General features: G+C 47.5%; 1 long non-coding RNA gene across 1 annotated transcript; it reads left to right on the plus strand.

Moving 5' to 3' along the window:
* The first annotated feature begins 2,630 nt into the window (after positions 1–2,630).
* On the plus strand, positions 2,631–7,704 carry LOC135566382 (uncharacterized). The gene is made up of 2 exons (XR_010462066.1): positions 2,631–3,313; positions 6,999–7,704. It is a non-coding gene; the product is annotated as an uncharacterized LOC135566382 (long non-coding RNA).
* The last annotated feature ends 635 nt before the right edge of the window (positions 7,705–8,339 follow it).

Consider the following 8,339-nt stretch of genomic DNA (forward strand, 5'->3'; position numbering starts at 1 on the left):
TCTCTTCCCCTGTTTCATCACTTCCCCTACTCCCTTGTTTCATCTCTTCCCCTGTTTCATCACTTCCCCTACTCCCTTGTTTCATCTCCTCCCCTGTTTCATCACTTCCCCTACTCCCTTGTTTCATCTCTTCCCCTGTTTCATCACTTCCCCTACTCCCTTGTTTCATCTCTTCCCTTGTTTCATCTCTTCCCCTGTTCCCTTGTTTCATCACTTCCCCTACTCCCCTGTTTCATCTCTTCCCCTGTTCCCTTGTTTCATCACTTCCCCTACTCCCCTGTTTCATCTCTTCCCCTGTTCCCTTGTTTCATCACTTCCCCTACTCCCCTGTTTCATCTCTTCCCCTGTTCCCTTGTTTCATCACTTCCCCTACTCCCCTGTTTCATCACTTCCCCTACTCCCCTGTTTCATCACTTCCTCTACTCCCCTGTTTCATCACTTCGCCTGTTTCATCACTTCCTCTACCCCCGTTTCATCACTTCCCCTGTTTCATCACTTCCCCTACTCCCCTGTTTCATCACTTCCCCTGTTTCATCACTTCCCCTACTCCCTTGTTTCATCTCTTCCCTTGTTTCATCTCTTCCCCTGTTCCCTTGTTTCATCACTTCCCCTACTCCCCTGTTTCATCTCTTCCCCTGTTTCATCACTTCCCCTACTCCCCTGTTTCATCTCTTCCCCTGTTTCATCACTTCCCCTACTCCCCTGTTTCATCTCTTCCCCTGTTTCATCACTTCCCCTACTCCCCTGTTTCATCTCTTCCCCTGTTTCATCACTTCCCCTACTCCCCTGTTTCATCTCTTCCCCTGTTTCATCACTTCCTACTCCACTGTTTCATCTCTTCCCTGTTTCATCACTTCCCTCTCCCCTGTTTCATCTCTTCCCTACTCCCTGTTTCATCTCTTCCCCTGTTTCATCACTTCCCCTACTCCCCTGTTTCATCTCTTCCCCTGTTTCATCACTTCCCCTACTCCCCTGTTTCATCTCTTCCCCTGTTTCATCACTTCCCCTGTTTCATCTCTTCCCCTGTTTCATCACTTCCCCTACTCCCCTGTTTCATCTCTTCCCCTGTTTCATCACTTGTTTCATCTCTTCCCCTGCTCCCTTGTTTCATCTCTTCCCCTGTTTCATCACTTCCCCTGCTCCCTTGTTTCATCTCTTCCCCTGTTTCATCTCTTCCCCTGTTTCATCACTTCCCCTGCTCCCTTGTTTCATCTCTTCCCCTGTTTCATCACTTCCCCTGCTCCCTTGTTTCATCTCTTCCCCTGTTTCATCACTTCCCCTGCTCCCTTGTTTCATCTCTTCCCCTGTTTCATCACTTCCCCTGCTCCCTTGTTTCATCTCTTCCCCTGTTTCATCACTTCCCCTGCTCCCTTGTTTCATCTCTTCCCCTGTTTCATCACTTCCCCTGCTCCCTTGTTTCATCTCTTCCCCTGTTTCATCACTTCCCTTGTTTCATCTCTTCCCCTGTTTCATCACTTCCCTTGTTTCATCTCTTCCCCTGTTTCATCACTTCCCCTGTTTCATCTCTTCCCCTGTTTCATCACTTCCCTTGTTTCATCTCTTCCCCTGTTTCATCACTTCCCCTGTTCCCTTGTTTCATCTCTTCCCCTGTTCCCTTGTTTCATCACTTCCCCTGTTTCATCACTTCCCTTGTTTCATCTCTTCCCCTGTTCCCTTGTTTCATCTCTTCCCCTGTTTCATCACTTCCCCCGTTCCCTTGTTTCCTCACTTCCCTTGTTTCATCTCTTCCCCTGTTCCCTTGTTTCATCTCTTCCCCTGTTCCCTTGTTTCATCACTTCCCCTACTCCCCTGTTTCATCTCTTCCCCTGTTCCCTTGTTTCATCACTTCCCCTACTCCCCTGTTTCATCACTTCCCCTACTCCCCTGTTTCATCACTTCCTCTACTCCCCTGTTTCATCACTTCCCCTGTTTCATCACTTCCTCTACCCCCGTTTCATCTCTTCCCCTGTTTCATCACTTCCCCTGCTCCCTTGTTTCATCTCTTCCCCTGTTTCATCACTTCCCCTACTCCCTTGTTTCATCTCTTCCCCTGTTTCATCACTTCCCCTGTTCCCTTGTTTCATCTCTTCCCCTGTTTCATCACTTCCCTTGTTTCATCTCTTCCCCTGTTTCATCACTTCCCCTGTTCCCTTGTTTCATCTCTTCCCCTGTTCCCTTGTTTCATCACTTCCCCTGTTCCCTTGTTTCATCACTTCCCCTGTTTCATCACTTCCCCTGTTTCATCACTTCCCCTGTTTCATCACTTCCCTTGTTTCATCTCTTCCCCTGTTCCCTTGTTTCATCTCTTCCCCTGTTTCATCACTTCCCCTGTTTCATCACTTCCCTTGTTTCATCTCTTCCCCCGTTCCCTTGTTTCATCACTTCCCTTGTTTCATCTCTTCCCCTGTTCCCTTGTTTCATCACTTCCCCTACTCCCCTGTTTCATCTCTTCCCCTGTTCCCTTGTTTCATCACTTCCCCTACTCCCCTGTTTCATCTCTTCCCCTGTTCCTTGTTTCATCCACTTCCCCTACTCCCTGTTTCATCACTTCCCCTACTCCCTGTTTCATCACTTCATCTCTCCCCTGTTTTCATCCTTCCCCCTGTTTCATCACTTCCTCTACCCCCGTTTCATCACTTCCCCTGTTTCATCACTTCCCCTACTCCCCTGTTTCATCACTTCCCCTGTTTCATCACTTCCCCTACTCCCTTGTTTCATCTCTTCCCTTGTTTCATCTCTTCCCCTGTTCCCTTGTTTCATCACTTCCCCTACTCCCCTGTTTCATCACTTCCCCTACTCCCCTGTTTCATCACTTCCCCTACTCCCCTGTTTCATCACTTCCCCTGTTTCATCACTTCCCCTACTCCCTTGTTTCATCTCTTCCCTTGTTTCATCTCTTCCCCTGTTCCCTTGTTTCATCTCTTCCCCTGTTCCCTTGTTTCATCACTTCCCCTACTCCCCTGTTTCATCACTTCCCCTACTCCCCTGTTTCATCACTTCCCCTGTTTCATCACTTCCCCTGTTTCATCACTTCCCCTGTTTCATCACTTCCCCTGTTTCATTACACTCGGTGGACAAGGCAGGCAACTCCGAAAGTCATTATTTTGTGATGTTTGACTGTCCATTAGGCTCCATCTTTAGTTGTTGTGGAGGGGAGGCTATAGTAGTGTGTCTGTGTTCCAGGTGAGCATGCAGGAGTGTGGTTCATTGACATGAAGAACGGTGGGGGCAGTGCGGGTAGTGGAGAACCCCCAGTCAAAGCTGACGTGGTCATGACCATGGACAGCGCCTGACTTCACCAAGATGTTCGCAGGTTAGTGTGACTGACTGGATAGCTGGAGTCGTGTTCATTGGAGTGCGAAGCGGATGAAAACAGAACTGAAACAGGAAGGGAATACCTGCCACTCACCTGGGTCCTATTCACCGTGGCAAACCATTTTTGCAACATTTGGTTCTTATTGAATATGACTCTAGGCGGGTTCAATGAGAAACGTTTCTGTTGGCCTGATGAACACGACCGCATTTGCTTTTTTCTATGAGTTATTTCTGATGTCTTTGCCACTATAGTTCTCTCTTTAGTGATACACATGGTGTCGCTCTCTTCATGTTGTGGTTCTCTCTCTCCCTCTCGTAACATGTTGTGGTTCTCTCTCTCTCTCTCTCTCTCCCTCTCGTAACGTGTTGTGGTCTCTCTCTCTCTCTCTCTCTCTCTCTCTCCCTCTCTGAACATGTTGTGGTTCTCTCTCTCTCTCTCTCGTAACATGTTGTGGTTCTCTCTCTCTCTCTAGTAACGTGTTGTGGTTCTCTCTCTCCCTCTGCAACGTGTTGTGGTTCTCTCTCTCTCTCTCTCTCTCCGTAACATGTTGTGGTTCTCTCTCTCTCGTAACATGTTGTGGTTCCTCTCTCTCTCTCTCTCTCTCTCTCTCGTAACATGTTGTAGTTCTCTCTCTCTCTCTCTCTCTGTAACATGTTTGTAGTTCTCTCTCTCTCCTCTCGTAACATGTTGTAGTTCTCTCTCTCTCGTAACGTGTTGTGGTTCTCTCTCTCTCTCCCTCTAGTAACGTGTTGTGGTTCTCTCTCTCTCGTAACGTGTTGTGGTTCTCTCTCTCTCTCTCTCTCGTAACGTGTTGTGGTTCTCTCTCTCTCTCTCTCGTAACGTGTTGTGGTTCTCTCTCTCTCTCTCTCTCTCTCTCTCGTAACGTGTTGTGGTTCTCTCTCTCTCTCGTAACGTGTTGTGGTTCTCTCGTAACGTGTTGTGGTTCTCTCTCTCTCTCGTAACGTGTTGTGGTTCTCTCTCTCTCTCGTAACATGTTGTGGTTCTGTCTCTCTCTCGTAACGTGTTGTGGTTCTCTCTCTCTCTCTCTCTCTCTCGTAACATGTTGTGGTCTCTCTCTCTCTCTCTCTCTCGTAACGTGTTGTGGTTCTCTCTCGTAACGTGTTGTGGTTTCTCTCTCTCTCTCCTCTCGTAACGTGTTGTGGTTCTCTCTCTCTCGTAACGTGTTGTGGTTCTCTCTCTCTCGTAACGTGTTGTGGTTCTCTCTCTCTCTCTCGTAACGTGTTGTGGTTCTCTCTCTCTCGTAACGTGTTGTAGTCTTCTCTCTCTCTCGTAACGTGTTGTGGTTCTCTCTCTCTCGTAACGTGTTGTGGTTCTCTCTCTCTCTCTCCGTAACGTGTTGTGGTTCTCTCTCTCGTAACGTGTTGTGGCTCTCTCTCTCTCTCGTAACATGTTGTGGTTCTCTCTCTCTCTCTCTCTCTCTCAAACGTGTTGTGGTTCTCTCTCTCTCTCTCTCGTAACGTGTTGTGGTTCTCTCTCTCTCTCTCTCTCGTAACGTGTTGTGGTTCTCTCTCTCTCTCTCGTAACGTGGCTGTGGTTCTTCTCTCTCTCTCTCTCTAACGTGTTGTGGTTCTCTCTCTCTCTCGTAACGTGTTGTGGTTCTCTCTCTCTCTCTCTCTGTAACGTGTTTGTGGTTCTCTCTCTCTCTCTCGTAACGTGTTGTGGTTCTCTCTCTCTCTCGTAACGTCGTTTGTGGTTCTCTCTCTCTCTCTCTCTCTCGTAGCGTGTTGTGGTTCTCTCTCTCTCTCTCTCTCTCTCGTAACATGTTGTGGTTCTCTCTCTCTCTCTCTCTCGTCGAACGTGTTGTGGTTCTCTCTCTCTCTCGTAACGTGTTGTAGTCTCTCTCTCTCGTAACGTGTTGTGGTTCTCTCTCTCTCTCTGTAGACGTGTTGTGGTTCTCTCTCTCGTAACGTGTTGTGGTTCTCTCTCTCTCTCTCGTAACGTGTTGTGGTTCTCTCTCTCTCTCTCTCTCGTAACGTGTTGTGGTTCTCTCTCTCTCTCTCTCTCTCTCTCTCTCTCTCTCTCTCTCTCTCTCTCTCTCTCTCTCTCTCTCGTAACGTGTTGTGGTTCTCTCTCTCTCTCGTAACGTGTTGTGGTTCTCTCTCTCTCTCGTAACGTGTTGTGGTTCTCTCTCTCTCTCTCGTAACGTGTTGTGGTTCTCTCTCTCTCTCTCGTAACGTGTTGTGGTTCTCTCTCTCTCTCGTAACGTGTTGTGGTTCTCTCTCTCTCTCTCTCTCGTAACGTGTTGTGGTTCTCTCTCTCTCTCTCTCGTAACGTGTTGTGGTTCTCTCTCTCTCGTAACGTGTTGTGGTTCTCTCTCTCTCTCTCGTGCACGCTTGTGGTTCTCTCTCTCTCTCTCGTAACGTGTTGTGGTCTTCTCTCTCTCTCTCTCTCTCGTAACGTGTTGTGGTTCTCTCTCTCTCTCTCGTAACGTGTTGTGGTTCTCTCTCTCGTAACGTGTTGTGGTTCTCTCTCGTAACGTGTTGTGGTTCTCTCTCTCTCTCTCTCGTAACGTGTTGTGGTTCTCTCTCTCGTAACGTGTTGTGGTTCTCTCTCTCGTAACATGTTGTGGTTCTCTCTCTCTCTCTCTCGTAACGTGTTGTGGTTCTCTCTCTCTCTCTCTCTCCCTCTCGTAACGTGTTGTGGTTCTCTCTCTCTCTCGTAACGTGTTGTGGTTCTCTCTCTCTCTCGTAACGTGTTGTGGTTCTCTCTCTCTCTCTCGTAACGTGTTGTGGTTCTCTCTCTCTCTCTCTCTCTCGTAACGTGTTGTGTTTCTCTCTCTCTCTCTCTCTCTCTCTCTCTCTCGTAACGTGTTGTGGTTCTCTCTCTCTCTCTCTCTCTCGTAACGTGTTGTGGTTCTTCTCTCTCTCTCTCAGTAACGTGTTGTGGTTCTCTCTCTCTCGTAACGTGTTGTGGTTCTCTCTCTCGTAACGTGTTGTGGTTCTCTCTCTCTCTCTCTCTCGTAACGTGTTGTGGTTCTCTCTCTCGTAACATGTTGTGGTTCTCTCTCTCTCTCTCTCGTAACGTGTTGTGGTTCTCTCTCTCTCGTAACGTGTTGTGGTTCTCTCTCTCTCTCTCTCTCGTAACGTGTTGTGGTTCTCTCTCTCTCTCTCGTAACGTGTTGTGGTTCTCTCTCGTAACATGTTGTGGTTCTCTCTCTCTCTCTCTGTAACGTGTTGTGGTTCTCTCTCTCTCTCTCTCTAACGTGTTGTGGTTCTCTCTCTCTCTCTCTCTCTCTCTCGTAACGTGTTGTGGTTCTCTCTCTCGTAACATGTTGTGGTTCTCTCTCTCTCTCTCTCTCTCGTAACGTGTTGTGGTTCTCTTTCTCTCTCTCTCTCTCGTAACGTGTTGTGGTTCTCTCTCCCTCTCGTAACGTGTTGTGGTTCTCTCTCTCTCTCGTAACGTGTTGTGGTTCTCTCTCTCGTAACGTGTTGTGGTTCTCTCTTGTAACATGTTGTGGTTCTCTCTCTCTCTCTCTCTCTCTCTCGTAACATGTTGTGGTTCTCTCTCTCTCTCTCTCAACGTGTTGTGGTTCTCTCTCTCGTAACGTGTTGTGGTTCTCTCTCGTAACATGTTGTGGTTTTCTCTCTCTCTCTCTCTCTCTCTCGTAACATGTTGTGGTTCTCTCTCTCTCTCGTAACGTGTTGTGGTTCTCTCTCTCCAGGCAAACTAAAGCCCACCTTGGCCTTTATGTCAGGGAAGCTGATGATTAAAGGAGACATGACCCTGGCTATCAAGATGGAGAAGATGATGTCCATGATGAAGTCTAAACTCTAAATTATAACAACGAAGAGATGCCTATTCGCTACATCTGGTGCCTTCAACTGGGAACTTTATAATATAATAAAAATTATAATCTGAATTATAGTCTGACTGTTAAAAATGGTGGACTGTTTCCTCCGACACATTGGTGCGGCTGGCTTCCGGGTTGGATGCGCGCTGTGTTAAGAAGCAGTGTGGCTTGGTTGGGTTGTGTATCGGAGGACCTTCGTCTCTCCCGAGCCCGTACGGGAGTTGTAGCGATGAGACAAGATAGTAGCTACTAAAACAATTGGATACCATGAAATTTTCCACGAAAAAGGGGGTAAAAATTCAACAAACAAAAAAAACCAACATCAAAATATTGTGATGGTGAGATCTTCAGGTCGGAGATCCACGACGATGCCTCTGAATTCTGACGTTATAGATTTACAAGTTCCATGTTGTCTAAAATGGTACCCTGTAATAGAGGGAACCCGGGTGTCAAATGGGATACCCAGAATGTCTAACGAAATGTGCCGTTTTCCATCTCTCTGAATGTGTCCTAACTGAACTGTCCCTCCTCCCTCTTCTTCTCTAAGTTTTCTAATAAACCAGTTGTTCTAATTGTACTGCTGTTTCTGTTTTGTCGTCGTGGCTGTCGTGGCTCACATTGTTCAGTAAATCCCCGGGACACTCGGGTGTGTCAGTTATTCAGCTTATCCAGAGAGACATGTAGAATTTACAAACTGGAAGATACAGTAGAAATTAATGTTATGTCAAGTATGAGTGTTACAAATATAATATGAATAGTGTCTTGGTTTGAGCAGATGAATCAATAGTATATAAAATAAAGGTTTGATTTTAAGTTAAATAGTTAAATGGAACAGCAGCGGTGTGTGTGTGTGCGCTTAAGGGGTGGATGTGTGGAGAGTTCCAATTTTGCTTCCACTTGGGGCCCTTAAGGGGTGGCAGGGTAGCCTAGTGGTTAGAGTGTAGAGGTGGCAGGGTAGACTAGTGGTTAGAGTGTAGAGGTGGCAGGTAGCCTAGTGGTTAGAGTGTAGAGGTGGCAGGGTAGACTAGTGGTTAGAGTGTAGAGGTGGCAGGTAGCCTAGTGGTTAGAGTGTAAGAGGCAGGAGGGCAGCCTAGTGGTTAGAGTGTGAGGAGGCAGGTAGCCTAGTGGTTAGAGTGTAGAGGAGGCAGGTAGCCTAGTGGTTAGAGTGTAGAGGTGGCAGGGTAGCCTAGTGGTTAGAGCGTTGGACTAGTA

The sequence above is a fragment of the Oncorhynchus nerka genome, unplaced genomic scaffold, assembly GCF_034236695.1.
Source record: "Oncorhynchus nerka isolate Pitt River unplaced genomic scaffold, Oner_Uvic_2.0 unplaced_scaffold_5312, whole genome shotgun sequence".
Classification (NCBI taxonomy): Eukaryota; Metazoa; Chordata; class Actinopteri; order Salmoniformes; family Salmonidae; genus Oncorhynchus; species Oncorhynchus nerka.